We start from the raw sequence: 19,323 nt of genomic DNA, 5'->3' as shown, positions 1-19,323 counted from the left end.
ATAAACAACTAAAGCGTAGACCCATAAAATGATATTTAAATACTTTTAAAATGTAATTTTACTCTTTAATTTTTAGAAAAATTAGAATTAATTCTTTTCAACTAAATTTAGTCTTTCAACTTTAGAAATGTTGTGAATTTAATTCTTTTAATTTGATTTTGTTAAGTTTATATTTTTTTTATGTTTTAAACATACCTTTTGAATTATTTATATTTGATATTTTTGTACTTTAATCTTAACTAAAATTATCATAAAATATATATGTTTCAGATATTAAATAAAATTAACAAAATTTGATTAAAATGAATACATTTTTTATTTTTAAATTAAAAAAATTAAATTGTATCAATGTTTCCAAGATAAATTAATATTATTTTTTATTGAAAATCAATAGAAAAAAATATATTTAAACCAAAGGCATAAAAACTGTAGAGTAATCACGCCGCACTAAATCTCGTAAATCATATGGGAACAACATCTTTTTGGACCAAAATCATAAGTATCCTTATTCTTAAGATAAACTTTCTCGGAATGATAGTTGGTCATTTCGTAGGGTCGAGGTTACGTATTTTTTATTAGTTTAAAATAAGATAATACTTATAATAAAAACAGTTAAATTTGGTGGTATGATATATAATTCGAGTTATAGGATTATAGAGAAATATTCAATTAAAATCAATATATATATATATATATATATATATATATATATTAAAATCATATCAACATAAATATAACATTTTGTTAATGAAATATTATTTATTAAATAGTTTTTACTTTGAAATCTTATTTATATAATTTGATTATCCCTAAAGACAATATATTATTTTATTAATAAACTAGTTTTAAGTTCGTGTCCGTTAGAGTTTGTTTGTATATTTATTAAAAAAAATTAAAAGTTGATAAAATAAATAATAAATAAAAAAGACATCTTTTGTAATCTTTGAAATCTTTGAAGCGCTTTCACAACGTCTTGTCAAATATCTTTCAGTAAGTTTTACAACAAAAAACACATTGTTTAGTGCTTGAGTGTGTTGGTCTCGAATATTCTATAACCCATGTTTCACTACCATGATCCTCGTTTGAAGGATCACAGTTGCTTGAACGACACTTCTCCTATAGAAGAAAGAGTTGTCCTAGGCAACATATAAACTTTTGATTGCAAGGGAACCATTGCTTGAGCAATTCCATAGTTTAGAGTAAAATTTATGGATTCACATAGAAGTCAAATATGTTTTTAACAACTGGACCATACTAAAATTCACTAAAATATCAACCAACTATATTTGATCATAGTCATCTTCAATGATTCACTAACATCATCTTCAAGTTCCACTAACATCATATACCTTTAACAATCATGTAAAAACTATATGTAAAATACACATATAATTTCACTTAAACGTTTTTAACTATCACATTTTTAACACAGCTAAAGACTGTATAATTCATTTAGCAATACTATCGATTTAATAGAAATTTCGTATCAAATATTAAATATCACATCACCAACATGTCTCCTTTACGAACTCTCGAAAAAAAAAAATCATCCAAAATAGTATTAAATGACAACTTTTATCCTGATTTCAATACCTTTGAACTATATAATTTATTGTCAAAAGAATCTGTACACGTCGTATTCGCGGATAAAATTTGTAACGGTAGAAAATGAATATTGTAAATAGATATCTGCAGGTAACGGGTACTAGTATTTTTTATACCTGCATATTAATGGGAGCAGGTACAAATACCATAGTATATGTACCCGTGAATATCCATATTCACTATACTTTAATTTAAATTAAAAATAAAAATAGAAAATATGATTAAAATATTGACATATTGATTTTGAACAAGTTATTTTTTATCAATTCATTTTAAAAAATATATATTTCTTTGTAAACAGTCGTTCAACACTATTTACGAATGTTATGGAATATATGAATGTTATGTATCTTATTTTATTTGAATTTAGAATTAAAATTCATTGTTAAATATTTTTAAAAAATTGTAAATACCCATAGGCACCCATAAATATCTGTTGATGTAAAAATAATATGTGGGTACCTGCATAATAGATACCCACACGGATATGGAACGGATGAAATAGATATTTATCTAGCGAGTAAAGTATTAGAGTATTAATATTCGTACCCTACTCATCCTATTGATATTTGTAACCATCACACTAGAACTAGTTGTTTATGTTGATAAAAAAAATCCTTGTTTCTAAATATTTTATGAAAAATAAATTTCATAAAAAGAAAAACATTTACACTCTATAGTAAACTTTATATTTTTTATCTATTTGGAAATTTTCTTATTAAACTCATATTTTACACCACGGAAAAATTGAATTAATGTTTTTGAAAAATATTCCTTGACATGTTTTGACATCTCTTACAAAGATAAAATAGTCTTAATAAAAATTGATTTTTATATTTTTAGAAGAAGATGAAATGATAATGAAGAAGGATAATAGAAAAAAAAAAGTATAATATCAAAATATCAGTATCCAAATATACAGGTATCTTGAACGTATATCACATGATAAATTGTCATTAGTTTAAAACTCGTCTGTGCCTGTTTCACGAATGAAATTAGCTTATGTTTATGTTTGGAATTCTTTGCATGACCTTTTATTATTTTATTAATATAACGTATTTCACTAATATAACCCGCTCATTATTTTTTTATTAAAAGATTTTTATTTTATAATTTTTTTACATTATTAACAACCCAGTATTAACAGCTTGATAAAAATATTTAAATATTATCTTCTGATTTATTAATCAGGTTTTCTTTAATTTATTAAAAATATTTTATTTTATCTTTTGTAGCATTTCTTTATTTAATATTAAAGACTTCGCATAAAAATAGATTTGAATATTTTTTAAAAATTTTAATTATCATTCAATTTTTCTTCAAATTAATTTTTTAAATAATTATTAGAATAAATAAAATATTTTCAAATAAGATACGAATTTAATTTTAAAATATTAATAACAACTAATGAAATATTACAATAGTTTAAAAAGTATAAATTATAAAATTAAATATTTGTATAACCAGAATTAAAAAAGCACTGTATAACCAGAATTAAAAAAACACAATAGGTTAATTATTCATAGTAATGTAACATATTAAGTTTATATATTTTTTATTTTGTTTATATATTGAATTCAAGTATTCAATTAAGATAATATTTATTAATAATTTTTAATTCTAATATAATTTAAAATAAATTACGATATCATCATATATTTTTTAATATAAAGTAAAGTATTGTATTATCAGAAACGTGTCATATCTAATATTTTCTAAGATAAGATAAATTGTCTCATATACGTATCATATCTAATACTCGTTACATATTCGTCCATCATAAATATTTTTAAAACAAATATTTTTAAAACATCATTTACGTATATTTTTTTTTTCATGTTATCTGTCTCTTATTGACTTCCTTTAACTAAACTAACATTTCAGCCTTAACTAGTTACAAATCGTTGATTGGCGATTGCCTCTATTATCGATTCAATTTTATTGATCGACAACACAAGTAAAAATATTGAAAGGACTTTAGTCTCTATTTAATAAAGAAAAAGAATAAATGGTATATAAAGAAAATGGAAAAGATAAATAAATACGAAGTAAAGTAAAAATTGTTTTGTTAAAGAAAAATAAAAAAAAATAAATATATGATATTATTATTACTATTTTATTTCTTTTAAAAAGGGACATCCAAAATAAATAAATCAAAGTTACATTAATTAATTTTGGAACTTCATAATCGATTATAACCTATCTTTAACCAAAAATATGTTTCAATTATATAAGTGTGATTGTATTGAAGTGGTCGTAATCGTAATATTTTTTTATCTGCATAAATCTGAGGTATATTATATGCCTATAAATTAACTCACATAATAATTGTAATCAAATGCTGTCGTTGTAGTATAGTGGTGAGTATTTCCGCCTGTCACGCGGACGACCCGGGTTCGATCCCCGGCAACGGCGTTTTTTTGTTAATCATTCTACTTTTATAGGGTTACATTGATTTTATTTTTCTACATCTTCTTTGATTCTTTTTATATATCAAACAAAATCTTTTACCACTTTTTTATTTGTCATATTTAAATTTTTAAGACCACTTCAATTATACCCTTGTATTAAATTTAATTATTAAAAACTCTCCTACTTAAATTTACATTGAGCAATGAATTTGTTTTAATTTTAAAATAAATGTTTTAGCCAATTCTTAAAAATAATTTATTTTCTTAATTATTTTTTTCTCAAACACTAAAATAAAAAAAAGAAAAACAAGAGACTTGGTGTTAAGGAATATATATATATATATATATATATATATATATATATATATATATATATATATATATATATATATATATATATTGCAACATGAGAAGTAAGCATCAAAATAATAATTTTTCAACATGAGACTTCTCTTCTTCTCAGTGTTTATAAAATGTATGTAGATTGGGTTTATATTTATAAGGAGTGTGGTAGTTATATTGATTTGAGGGGGTGTGCGAATACAATTTTTTAGTGGTGTTTTATAATAATAAACTATTTTGGATTGTTTTATCTTGCACTCAAAACAGTTAGAAATCTTGCAGGAATTGGATCAGATTAGTGTTTCATAAACAGAAAATTTTATTACTTTTTACCTTTTTTTTATTTTTTTCTTCTTTTATTCTTTCTCACCTCTTTCTTTACGCTATTTCATATTTGTGGATCTTGATTTACTTGATAGTACTGTATGTGAATTTTTACCTATCACATTCAGAGAATTTTTCACATTAAAAATATTGGTGTTCTATTTTATGATTATTGTTGTCATTTTTTTATTTTTTTTCTTCCTTCTCATCTATTCTTGTAAGTTTGATGAAATTATTTTTACTGCATATTCTGATATTTTTTGTTGTTATTATTGTTTCTCCATTGGGAACTTAACTAAGTTGAGATTTCTATTTAAAGAATGTTTCTGTATAGTTATAAATGTGTTAGCTGAAGTATGAATCTAATATTGATATATGAGCTCTTTTGTTAAATTTTATGGTATTTTTAGATTTTGATTAAATTTGACTTGTGGTTTAGGAATGAAATTGATATTTTGATTAATTTTGTCAAATTTTAAGTAGCTAGTATGTTGTTCACATGAAAATAATCTTGTTTAAGTAATATACAATTATGGATCTTGACTAATAACATTAGAAAAATCAAACAAATATACTACAAATTTATAATTTTGAATTTGTATTTGATATGGACTCTATTTTAAATAAGCTCTTATAATTCATCTATTTTACTTATTGAATAATCTCATAATTAAGAAAGTTTTAGAGAATTAATATCAAACTCTTTATTACATGTGATATTTTTTACCCTTTAAAAAACTAACTCATCTAATTGAACAATCGGATTATATGTATCATGTTTTTGGTATATATAAAGAAGTTGAGTTTGTTTTGTTTTCATCTTTACCAGTTGGTTTTCTTTAATCATTTCTAGAAAAATGAATATATTCTTTTATTCTTTATCAATATACCTAATTTATCATAATTTAATTAATATTACAGATACATAATAAAAGAAAACTTTATGATAATCAAGTCACAATTAAAAATTACTTATGAAAAATACACAGTACATTTATATATTCATAAAAATGAATATACAAAAGTCCATGAGATTAAAAAAATAATTTTAACTATGAAACTAATATTTCACAAATAAAATATAGTTACATCATTTTCTCAATAATGAAAAAAACATATGAAAAATAAGAGAAAAATAGTGAGTTTGTGTCTAATCTTTTTTTCTTAAAAAAAAAGTGAAAGTTAAAGATCAATACAATATATGAAAACTCAAAAGACAATGAAAAAAAATTTTAGTAAATATTTTTATTTTTTATTATATTTGATTTTATATTTTATTATTTATTAACATTAAATGTTGTGTTTTTTAAAAATAAATACTTAATTTAATTTTCATCATTTCCTAATATATATTATATATAATTTTAAAATTTTAAAATATCTTTAAAAATTCTCAATATATAAATTTTAAAATTAAAAAAAAAATGGAGGGTCCATGACCCCCTCCTGTCTCCTAAAAAGTCCGTTCCTGATAATTTATAAACTAAAATAAATGACCTCAAATTTAAAGATGATTACTGTAGTAATATCTCATCTTAGTGAAATTTAGACGAATAAAAGATTTAAATGAGAATATTGTTTAAGTAAAAACATTTCACTCAATCCATATTTCTTTGTTCGCAATTATGTATTTCTCATTTATTTAAGTTAATTTAAAAGATTTAAAAGGTGTACACTTATATTCTAATTTTTTATCCCACATAAATTGACTATATTTGTTACAATATATCTTTATGGAATGTGACAAATTGCATGTTTAAATAAGTTAATGTGATGAGATCATTAATGTAATTTTGTGAAAGGTAATTAAACCTAAAATGAGTTTAATGTAAGTATTGAATTATGATATATATATATATATATATATATATATATATATATATATATATATATATATATATATATATATATATATGAGATATCTAGCTTTTACTAATAATCTAAATAATGTATCATGGAATATAGAAAAAGATTTTATTAAACCGATTGGAAAAGTGAAAAGTCATTGATGGACATGTAAGGAGGAGTTATCTTATCATGTATGCTACTATTTGAGAGCAAAATAGTCTTTTAGTTGTTTGTATATTCTATTCGCGACTTTGGCAGACATTTGATTTGTATAAGTACTTTTACTAAATCAATGGTGCATTATTCTATATCATTTTTATTTTATAGTATTTATCTCTTATACTTCATTTGTTTTTACGTATTTACTATGGACATGAATGAGAATACGAGGAAATACTATGTATGTATTTACTGATTTAAAAAAAAAATCATAGGCTTACAAACATAATTACTTTTCACTTTTCCACCTCCATATATATAAGAAAATAAGTAAAAGGAAAACAACATAAATACTTCATAATTATAGTCAACATTCGTTTAAGTCCACACTCATTTAAGTTTGTATTGCGTCTAAATCCGCATTTAAAGAAGAAAAATGATCGAATCAATAATTTTCTGACTTTAGTTTTAGAAAAGATAACGTAAAGCCATGTGACAATTATTTTCAATTCGTTCACATGTGGTTGTCGATTAACCATTATATAAGATGCAAGGAAGGGTAAAAAACACACTCTTAACTTGATTTAATTGATCAAATGATAAATAAGGAGAAACTTTCAACTTACTCATATGAAAAGCATAAAATAACAAGTTCCTCATGTAACATATATCTCTTATATTTCATATCTCTCATATTTTCACACTTTCTACAAATTTTTGACACTCATAATATTTAATATTGTAATTATATGATCCCTAATACTCCATATTGTATTATGACTCATAAAACTTTATAAGTTTATATCTAAATAAAGTCTGCATTAAACTCCGAAAATAAAAATACAAACTAATATTTAATGTACATATTTAGTAAAAGAATATAAAAAATATTATGTCAGATTATATAACATAATATACCTATATTATATAATATTATAAAATAATAATAATAATAACAAATATAAAATTCAAAAGAATAATAATAAATTTATAAAATAACAATGATAATATAACACTATTAAAAATAATAAAAATAGAATATTAATAATAATAAATTACGCAATTTTTTTTCAAATTTTTTATTCTCTTTCATCTTGAAACAAATAGATGTGATACACGATTTGCCAATTTCGAAATGATTAAATATTTCAAAGGTTACTTTTGTTTCTCTTGCTTTTTGAGCCATAAAGTGGTCTCTTTGCGCAGCATTACGTAATAAACTGATAATAGGTACATTAACCAGACCCAACTCCGACAAAGAATGGAACATGTCTTATGCTGTAAAACACTTTTGGACGCCACTTTTATGTCTTCAAAAATGAATCTCAAAGGTTATTAGAAGTTGTTGTCGGTTTCTAATTTTTAAAATAAATTTTGGTCAATTAAAACACATTTAAATGTAATTCCAGTTTTAGTTTTAGATATCCACTTTCTCGTGTTTTTAAATATTCAGCATTTCTTTTATTTCACATGCGGTTTTAAAAAAAGGTTTTTGATTATATTTTTTTTTTTGAAAAATATATACCTATTTTGATGCATCACTACTGGTGTGGGAATAAAAAAGATTAAGTGATAATTAAAATATTCTAATTTAAACATCATAGTAGCGTTTTACGTTTATTAATTTATGTTCATCAACCTTAAATATTTAAAAAGGAGAAGGAAATACTAATATGTATTTTCCATGTTTGAAAAACATATAATTAAGATATTTATTGAAAAATTAATAGAATTTTTTATTGAAAATAAAGTTGACATACCTTTGTCAATCTGATTATCTCTTCTTTTTTTAATTATATTTTGCATTAAATTTGTCATGTAAAAGAATAAGTTTTGTTAATTATGATTTTTTTTCGTTTTTATATATTTCTTTCGATTCAATATGATACATGAAAACAGTTCAATCTAATAATAATGGTGAAAAGTATATATAATTAAGTTTTGTTAATTTTTTTATATATTTTTTTCAATTGAAATGAACTTACAAAACATTTCAATCTAATAATATGGTGAAAAGTACATATATAGATTTTATATATCTTCTTTTATAATAAGAAAAACTATCCTAACAAAAAAAAAGCAGTTAGGTAATGTAATTTTTTCTTATATGATTATTTTTAAGTATGCAATTTAAAGCAAATGTCGATTTTGCAGTCAGCTCTTTAAAAAAGGTTACAGTTAATTTCTTTCTTTTGTAGAACAAAGCTTTTTAGTTGTCTTCTATCATGATGTCGGTCACTATAGTTATCTGTTTATATATAATCAAACAATATTAACTAATAATTATTTCTCTTCCATTTTTACTGAGGTAATAAAAGTTTGTCCTTTTACCGGTTTAACTCTATTTTTGTTTTTTACGTCATACATGAAATCTGTCCTTTAGAAAAGTCAAGATTTTTTGTTAAATAATATTCTAATATGATATTTCAAATTTAAATTTCACTTCATATTTTAACAATTTACTGTACACTGTTTAATAACTTTTTATTACTTGTATTTGATACTGTAACATCTGCTGACAATTATATTATTATAAGATAAAATAAAAAAACATATATGTAATATTTATATTCTAACAAAATACAAAATTATATATATATATATATATATATATATATATATATATATATATATACCTATTTTCCTTTTTTCTTTATTTATTTTTGACGAAAATATTCTCCTGCAGCACCATATGTTTATGTATAACATATATAATCATCACAATATAAAAGAAAAGTAAAATATTGTTTTAAAACCTTTCATTCATACATACATACATCATATATCAAATTCATATACATATATTTTCACATCTCAAAATCTCAAAATGTTCTCTCACATCTCATTCATATATACATAATTGGTTCATTCATCAAAAATATATTAGAGTCACGTGTCTAACTCTCAGTCCATTGACTACTTAACACTTAATTTCACTTCTTAAAAACAGACACATGCGTTAAATTAAACTTAAAATACGAATTATCTTCACTAAATTGTCTCACATAACAAAACTACATAATTGGACATTTTCACTTGTGTGATAAGGTAAACTCTTTTATGACTTACAAGACAAAGTTTATTTTCGATTTGCGGATTAAGTCATCGAAACTTTTTTTTTAATTCTCGTCTCTTGATATTTTTCTCTATACGAGTTCAATATTAATAATTTATTACCATCTCCTTCATAATATCTATTTTAATATATAACAAACATTTCAACATTTTATTTTCTCATTGAAAATAATTCTGTTTACAAATCACAAATCACACTATTAGAGCCATAACATTGTATACTTTAATTCATATACACTGCAACTCAATTTAAATACCAATAAATTATAAATTTATCTTTATTCACCTTACACTACTAATTCAAGCATAATATATTGATAAATTATATCTTTTTTCATCAAGTCTAACCTTTCAATTTCTATTCATAGGAAAAATTCAACTTATACATGAAATACTTCGATTACTAATATAAACATGTTATCATGCTCTTAAACTAACAAATGTTAATCTTTGTCCCAAAAATAACACATGAAAAACCTTATTCTAGACAAGCAACCATTTTCATAAAACCAACTAAAGTAACAAACTCACTCAAAATTAATTTCTGATTGGATAACAGTGTTCTACTATACACCAGTATCTCTAAGAGGAAATCAAATTTAAGAAAATAAATGAATAGTTATTTCACCAATAATATAGAAAGAATGTAAAAAATATATTAAAAAAATATTGACTTTTTGTAAAATGAAATTTGAATAGTAGTTCTTCTTATTTACAATTTTTTAACTTAAATAATAAAATAAAAAATTTAAAAAAACCACAAAGTGACACGTGACACACTCCTAGGTTGACACGTGTATATTTTAAAAAAAAATTTAAAAAAATTTAAAAAAAAAATTTAAAAAAATAAAAATAAAAATAAAAAAAATTCAAAAAAATCACGAAGTGACACATGACAGTCACTATTCATGGCCGTTAATGATTTAAACGGTATTAGCAAAAAAGGACCCAATTAAACAAAATTGACAAAAATTAAAACCTATTTGAATACAAAACTAAAATTAAGACTTGTTTCAAAATACTTACAAAAATTGGAACCAAAAAATATTTTAACCTCTAAAAATCTTTAGATGTGTATAAAGTTAAATTTATAAAATGAGGTATAAAAGTACATATCTTAGATGCATTATTTAACCTTGTTGGTCGGTAATATCTGCTGCCCACAGACAGGGTACGGTTATGCTTATGTACTGTAGTACCTAATGTCTTCAGAGGAATTAACTCACATCACCATTTTCAATCAGTGCCGCCCAATATCCAACCCAATACAAAAAAATTAAGTTACTAATAATCAATAAATGAGTGTTCAATTTTTGCCTGATGTGGCTGTTTCCCACTGAAAGCTCCTGCTACTTCTGCTTGCCTTCTTCAGTAAATACAAATGCACGCGCCCACAAACGCAAACAATGAATTAAGACATTCATCAATGCATGTCGAACCACCACAACCATGAAGCTGCCATCGAAGACAACCGAACCCAAAACCCCTCTCACGTCTCAAATCAATGGAGACACACTTTGAACCACTCCATACCCTACAAACCCTAGGGGTACCCTCACCCTACCCTCCTAACCCTAGCCCTAGCCCTAGCCCATGCAATATGTCAACACATGAAACCTTCTCCCTCCAATTCCACACCACCCAACTGCCCTATCCAAAGGACAAAACCACTATATATTCTTTACCTTGTGACCTAAACTTGGCTATGTAATGTATGATGTAACTTTTGAGTTTGGATTTCATCATTTGAACTTTGAAGCTTCCATTCCAAAGTGGTCCTCCTTCCTATTGTTGTTGGGTTGGACCATTCAAACACATGGCCTCTACGCTCTTAGACAAGAAACTGACACAGACTCCTTCTGGAAGATCTTAATGGGATTTAAAAAAATAAAGTGACAGAATTGATCAAAGACTCTTTATGATATTAATGACCTGTTTTGAAACTACTAAGAAAATAATATTATAATTACCTGATTGAAAATATTGAAGTGATTTTTTTATCTGATATCTACAAAGAAAATGAATGTTGGGACCAAATCTTTAAATGTGTGAATGTGCATTTAGTTTTAGTATTATTGTAGGGAAGGCATGTGGGTACAAGGGTACAGATGTCTCGTGTGCATGTTGGGGGCATCATGTGAAACCTCTTTACACGGTTCTGGCAATCGCTGACAGCAACTGCTATAGTGATTTTGTGAGGGTAGTGTAGGAGGCAATGCTTCTAACTTTGAATTGTTGAGACTCTGCCTCAAACACAGACCATAAAACAACAATATTCAATTTCTCTGATTTTCTGCATCATTACGCATCTGAATATGTTACTAACGCGTTTAGGGAAGGGAACACATTTTTGGTTAGCTTCTCTCTCTGTGTATAATGCTATCAATAATTTCTTAATTGTTTTTTATTCCGTCTATCTTCTTTCGTGAAAGATTCCGTATATTTTTAACGATAATTCTCTGTCTCTTCGTTTGTCGGTTTTTTTATTGAGTTATGCATAGTCCGTGTCTGCTATGATGTGAGAAGAGAATCAGCTTCCAAAATATTTTTATTTTTATGTTTTTATGTTTTTTAATTATAAAATGAGTTTATTGCACGTAGATGTAGATTCCACATTCAGATAAGGTCTCCCGTATTAAAATAAATACTCTTCCTTACTCTTTTTTTTTTTTATGTTTTTAAAAGGTGTTTTTTTAAAAAATAAAAAAAAACTTTTCATGTTTTAATTTTGTATATTTCTTTCTCTATCTAATCCAATAAACTGAAGTCTTATATTATTTAAAAGCTTATGATACAAAAGATAGGCTAAAAAGGAAACTAAGGAGAATTAAATTAGAGTGGATCTTACCAAACGTCTATCTAGTTTGATAGTTGAATGCAATACTTGGCTTGTCTAAATCATTAACGACGTGGATGTTAATGCTAAAGTATTCTATGACAATTAGTTACAAATTTAGTTTGAATAATTTATATCTAATTCAAATCTAATAGAATAGATTTATTTTGAAGCACATTTATTGGATTAATTTGATTTGAATTATTTTAATTTAAATTAATTTTAGATATAATTTTGAATTCAAATTTATATTACTTAACCTAATAATTTGAACAAAAATAACATTAACATCAAGAATATCATATATTATAAATTAAATATTACTTTTATTTTAGTTAATTTAATTATTACTTTTTATTAAAGAAACAAATTTTTTCAATGTTAAATTATTAATTTTGGAATACGGATTATCATATATAATAATTAAAAATTCTATATTTTAAAAATTGAAGTTTTTCTATTTTTTTTTAATGTTTATGTTTTAATTTTTTCATAAGCTAAGTTACATAAATATATTACATTTGGATTTAAAATCAGGTATGTCATGCAATAGATAAATAGACCAATGATATCTTAGACACACTTCGACCTAAACTGTGCCGATAATATTGTGGTTCAGGCAGAATTAAAAATATTTTTGATTGAAATAAAAAAAAAAGTGTTCATCCAATAATATAATTTATTTACTGAGATTAGAGAGATAAGGAAAATTAAATTTAAAAAATAATATAAAATAAAATAAATGAATAGTAAAGAATATCATATCAAAAGGAAATTTGAAAGCAAGAAGAATAAGAATGGGAAAATAGGAATTAGGGTGGTTAAACATGTGACATAACTAGAAGGTATTGGATCCAGCTGAGAAGTGTACCTTCAGATTTGTTTTCCATCTCTATCAACTGCTTAATCAAAGCACCTTCTCACGTAACAACACTCTCACACCTCTTCTACTTACTTGTATGGAGCGTGCATGCAACGCTCCTATATTATTTATTTTTATCATGCCAAACTCTTCAAAATTAGTTATCTAAAAATTAATTTTGTCAATTATAAAATAAAGATGTTCTAACTCGTGCATCTTTTATAACAAAAATATTTAATTATTTAATTTTTGATTAATTTTTTGTTATATATTTAATTATAATTTAAAAAATAGTGAATATAATTTTTGTCCTTAACAAAATTATAAAAAAAAATTATAAAAAATTTAGTTCTGTATTTTATGAAATTTAAAAAAAATGTTTTATATATATTAACTTCCATAGTGTAAGGACTAATTTTGATCCAGGTTAAATAACGACTTTAAAATTAATTTAATTTTCATAAAATAAATTAATCTGACATTTTTTTTTCATTTAAAGAAAAAAAATTCAAAATTACAAATTTAGTACATGTATTTAAATATAATTGTAATAACCAAAAATTCAAAACAACATTTAGTAATTATTAATTATCATAGTTTATGTAGCATTAATAAGTTATTTTAACATAAATTTACAATTCACACACATAAAATTAATTTAATTTCCATAAAATAAATTAATCTTACATTTTTTTTTCATTTAGAGAAAAAATTCAAAATTACAAATTTAGTATAAATATTTAAATATAATTTTAACAATAATTGTAATAACCAAAAATTCAAAACAACATTTAGTAATTTTCCCTTCAACACACTTAGATTCATCATAGATTAATAGATTAGCATTTTTTCTTGGAAATCACTAATTTGATAACCTCGGACTAAAAATCTTTGCATATGTTCATGCATTGTCAAACATATGGTAATACATTATAATCATAAAGGAAACACACAAGAATAACCATTTAGAAAAATATAACCCCTTCCTTCAGACAAAATAAAGGTCATAAGTAAAATGATCTTATTGCATCAAAGTCATTCAAGCAACCAGACCCACATAAACCATTGAATCACATATTTCACAAAAATCATACTTATTTACCAAAATTTTTACTATAACAATTTTTCCAACATCTGTTTGTACAAATTTCATAACACCAATAATAGCAATCACAAATTAATTTATCTCATCCAGCAGTTTCACCCACCCTTAATAATTACAAATCACAAACTAAATTCTCTTCCTCTTACAACAGTCTTAACTTTCTTAACACAAAAGAAAGTCATCACCACTGTAGACATCATTCATTATAATTTCGTTTCTTTTGGAGACTTCTTAAAACTTTATCAACATTTACACACAAAAATCAAACCCATGTTTTATACTTCAACAGCAAAGCAATAAATTTGCAAAGGAAACAACTTCCCTTATCTTATAGTCTTGACCTAGCACTGTTCTTTTCTCTCTAAACAATTTCACACATTAAAACACTCTATTTATACAACAAAAGGCCCAAATGACGATCAAGACACAACATTAGGGTCTCAACCAAAGAAATTTTCATTAAAGACAAATGGAAGTAACATGCAAAGCAAAAAAGATTACATGTAGGAGAAAACAAATTGTTAAGAGAAATTTAATAAGGGTTTTGGTACGGTTCTTCGTGTTGATTACTCTAAAGGTACTGAATCTTCAAAGAATTATAATTAGATCAGAAATTTATGATAGAAAAAGAAGATTATTAGAGAGAAAATAAGGCAAGAGAGAAAAAATAACTTTTTGAGAGAAAAGAAATATGATTTGGGATTCTCACAATAATTAATTATTTAATTTTAAAAATATTATTTTTTAATATTTATCTTTCCCGTCTAAGTTTTTTTCAGATTGTAAGGTAAATTTTCTCTCATTTTATTCATTTTTTTAATATAAAGTCCTTTTTATATGGAGACTTTCATATAATAATATTTCTTTACATACCAAGTTTAGCAAGAAATTAAAATAACTATTTTAAATGTCTAGAATGTAAAGAATATTAATGAGAATTGCTTCTAATATTCTTTGGTAGCATATTGTGAAGAAAGAACATCAATGACATGTATATGTTTGATGTATATGTTAATTAAGTTTCTTTTAAGATATAATAAAGAAACAATACCAAAAATTGAGGAGAAAATCTGGACTCATATTTAACCATAATGATACTTGAAACAAGTCTATAAAGGGAATTGACACTACCTCTAATTTAAAAAATAATAAATTTTATGTTGTTTAATTTTTTCATCTTTAATTAATATAAAATCTTTGAATTTAATATGATGATACATGTCCGACTAATGAATTAAATAAAAGATTTTATATATATATATATATATATATATATATATATATATATATATATATATAAATTTCAATGATAAATTGAATAGAGTCCAACTTTATTAATTCTATTTAGTTGATTTTGGTGACCTTAGGCGCACATTGCATTTGTGATGATTTGTTATACATATATATAGCCACTGAGGGTGATGCATTAAAAGAGTGAAAGCAAGACCATAATATTTCCTTTTTTTTATTCTTTTTTCTTTTATTAAACTATCAAACAAATTTTATAAATGCACAATTCAAAATTCTTCACTCCCTTCTTCCAAAAAAGTATAAAGAACAAATATTGGTTGAAAGATGTGTTGCAGTCATTGGTATATGGGACTCTTTTATACAGAAAATAAAATTCAAAGAAATAATTAATAAGAATGTATACATAAAATAAATATTATTGCATCACCAATTATTTCTTTCAATTTTAATTTATATTCAATAGTCTCTCCAATATACGAGTATTTTTTGTTTAAGAAATATCTCTTTCTTTTATTCATCTCTTAAAAACGAATTTGTCTTTTCCAATTATTTTTATTTAAATAAATAATTTTTGAACTTAGAAAACAAATAGAAAAATAAATTTTTGATTAAATAATTAATTATTGTCTGTAAATTGTATTTAAGTAAAAGTATCGAACATAAATTTTTTGTGTTGCAAATTTTTGCACAGAATATATCCAATTTTTTTAGTGTTCAAACATAATAAATTAATGAAATAATAAAAATCATAATATAGGAATATTAGAAACATTTTCTTTTTACTATTTTCATTTCCTCTATTTTAAACTTTTTTTTTTTATTAATGTGTTGAATCCAAATAAAATAACAAAATTAATTTATTTTTAAACAATTAGAATATACTCTAGTGATTGTAAGGCCCCTTTTCCTTTCTGCCCTAGAATTTGTGGGCTGCTCTTGTAAGTGGGCCTAAGGGCTGGCCCAATGTATATAGACCCTTAGCGTTGCCCTAATTCTACACTTCTTGCACTTTCAGAAAAGAACCAGCCGTCACTCCCCATACCCCTCACAGAACACTCTGCTAGGGTTTACCCCTGACCCTGAACCAGTGAGCCCAGTTGCGTTCCTAGCCTCATGTAAGTACTCTACACCTCTGGTTTTGCTTTTCTTCCGCCATTACGATGTACTTCCAGTAGAGGTTCGTCATAGGCTCATGTATGCTCTTCTGCATCTGTTCCACAGCACTTCAATCTGCCGTTGGAGCTTCGCGTTCCGCTGTTGGAGACGCACCCGCTTTTAGCCTTTTCCAGGTACGGGAAGTTAGGGTTATGGTTTTGAGTCTCCTTTTGAATGGGTTGGGCGTTATTTGTTGAATGTATGATGGGATCTGTCTTTTGGATGCATAAGAATGCTTTGCATGTGTGTTTTGGCCGGAAAACATGGCTGTTTCAGTGAAGAACAGTGGCGAGACCTGTTAATCTCGCCCAAGCGAGTCAATCTCGCCTAGGCGAGATGAAACAGGGAGGCCCTGCACGAGATCTCGCCCAGGCGACTCGCTCACCTTTTGAGCAAGCAGGCAGCTCGCCCAGGCGAGGGGGGATCTCGCTTAAGCGAGATCCCGTGATGCCCACACACCTGAGTTTGTGCTCTCGCCTAGGCGAGGGGGAGGCTCGCCTGAGCGAGACCCCTCAGCCTGGGCGAGATGCTGGGCGAGGCTGTGTTATGTTTTGGACGTTTGATGATTCCCGAATGATCTGTTTTGATTGGGTATGATTGTGTGATGATGGACGTGTATATAATGGAGTATGAGATATATTTCTGGCATGATTCGTGAATTGTGAATGAATGGGTTGGTATGAGACTTAATGTGTGAAATAAATGAATGCGTTGGAACTAAAGGGATACATGATTAATATGAGATGAGACCCCAGACTCATTGGGATGGTGATGATCAGAGGTATGGACTTGAGAGGTGATGCATATGAGGATGTTAATTCCAAGGGTGGATATGGGATTGAAAAAAAAACATGATTTAATATTCTCTTATCGATGAATTATGAATGTTGGTCCGTGTCAGCGTGTAATTCCTTGGGGGTCTCTAGGTGAGACCTCCGGGGTCGCGCTTCAGTGGTCGGGACGTAATTCCATGGCCCCTGCTAGTGGGTGTTCATGGTGGTGCCCCATCTGTATAACTAGGTAAGGATTCAAGGTAAGGTTGTATGCTGACGCTCCGAGGAGTCAGTTAGTCTCACTTAGAGCAGACTGACTCTTGTGGTGGGAGTAGCAGGAGGCCTGAAACTCACTAAGGGCTAACCTTGTGGTGGGAGAGATTTGTTTCATTGCAACACTAGTAATACATGGCTCAGGATCGAGCAGCTCAGGGTCGAGCAGGGGTACCCACACAAGTGCAAGCATCCGCTGAATCCGACCAAGTTATACGTATCCGGATGAGTCGAGTCAAGTCGTAGTGTATTGAATGAAGGGTCATAACCTGTTTGGTTGCTATGTGGATGAGATAGTAAAAATACATTTGATTGCATGTTGAATATGTTGATTGGCTCTAGCTTACCCGTTTTGTTGCATGTTTGTGATGTATGTGGTTGTTCTTCTTGCGATGATCATCAACTTGGTTGATGGGAGCAGATGGGCGAGGTTCTCATGGTAAACAAGCGAATGGTGATTCCGCAGCTTAGCCATCTGGGCTGGAGTTTTCTTCGTATTCTATTTAGGGCTATGGCCCATGTATCTTTTTCTGTATTGCTACGCTACACTCTATGTTGTATTCGCTTTCAGCTTACCTTTGGCATCGTGGTGTGCCCGTGTTTTGTCAGGGTTGTGTTAAAGACCCCAGGACCACGCTACTGTACTTATATTGTGTGACGTTTTCCTTTAATTTCACTTAATAATTAAATGGGATGTTACAATGATGATGTAGATTTTATTGTTATAATCCGATGACATATGTTAGATATTTAGTATATAACAAAAGTTATACTCACATATTTTATAATTAATTAATTGATAATATAGCAATATATAGATTAAATTATAATCTATGAAAGTAATAAACTTTTAAAATAGTAACATAATTCATATGTTTTGTAAAAGAAATTATATAAATTTGAGGTGCATTTTATGTCATCACAGTCACAAGATTAATCTCAAAATAATTATAGAAAGTCCATTCAAAGAAGAGTTATCCTACAGTACATATAGCTTCAAGTCAATCTCATAGTTATAAAAGAACATGAAAATTTTGATGGAAATCTCAATGTATTGCTTGGTCATCCATCCACATCTAACTAATATATTTTGTCCAAGTAAATCAAGATTAGATATCAAGCTCAAGTTGTATATTGAAACTTCTTATCTGTCCAACCAAGAATAAAAATCCCATCATATACTTTTTAATTTTTTTTTAATATCACTCATTTTAATAAATTTGCATGACGCTAAATATCGTTTTTTACCTATCTATTTTCTTATATCTGATTATTATTATTATTATTATTATTATTATTATTAT

The 19,323-nt window shown here is 26.0% G+C and overlaps 1 long non-coding RNA gene and 1 other non-coding gene across 2 annotated transcripts; both read left to right on the top strand.

Moving 5' to 3' along the window:
* Nucleotides 1-3,948: 3,948 nt before the first annotated feature.
* Nucleotides 3,949-4,020, top strand: TRNAD-GUC. The gene has a single exon. It is a non-coding gene; the product is annotated as a tRNA-Asp (tRNA).
* A 12,785-nt stretch (nucleotides 4,021-16,805) lies between these two features.
* LOC114174877 lies at nucleotides 16,806-18,708 on the top strand. Its single transcript, XR_003602757.1, has 3 exons — nucleotides 16,806-16,933; nucleotides 17,040-17,107; nucleotides 18,441-18,708. It is a non-coding gene; the product is annotated as an uncharacterized LOC114174877 (long non-coding RNA).
* Nucleotides 18,709-19,323: the final 615 nt, after the last annotated feature.

The sequence above is a fragment of the Vigna unguiculata genome, chromosome 3, assembly GCF_004118075.2.
Source record: "Vigna unguiculata cultivar IT97K-499-35 chromosome 3, ASM411807v1, whole genome shotgun sequence".
Classification (NCBI taxonomy): Eukaryota; Viridiplantae; Streptophyta; class Magnoliopsida; order Fabales; family Fabaceae; genus Vigna; species Vigna unguiculata.
This window is presented reverse-complemented; position numbering and strand designations above follow the sequence as displayed.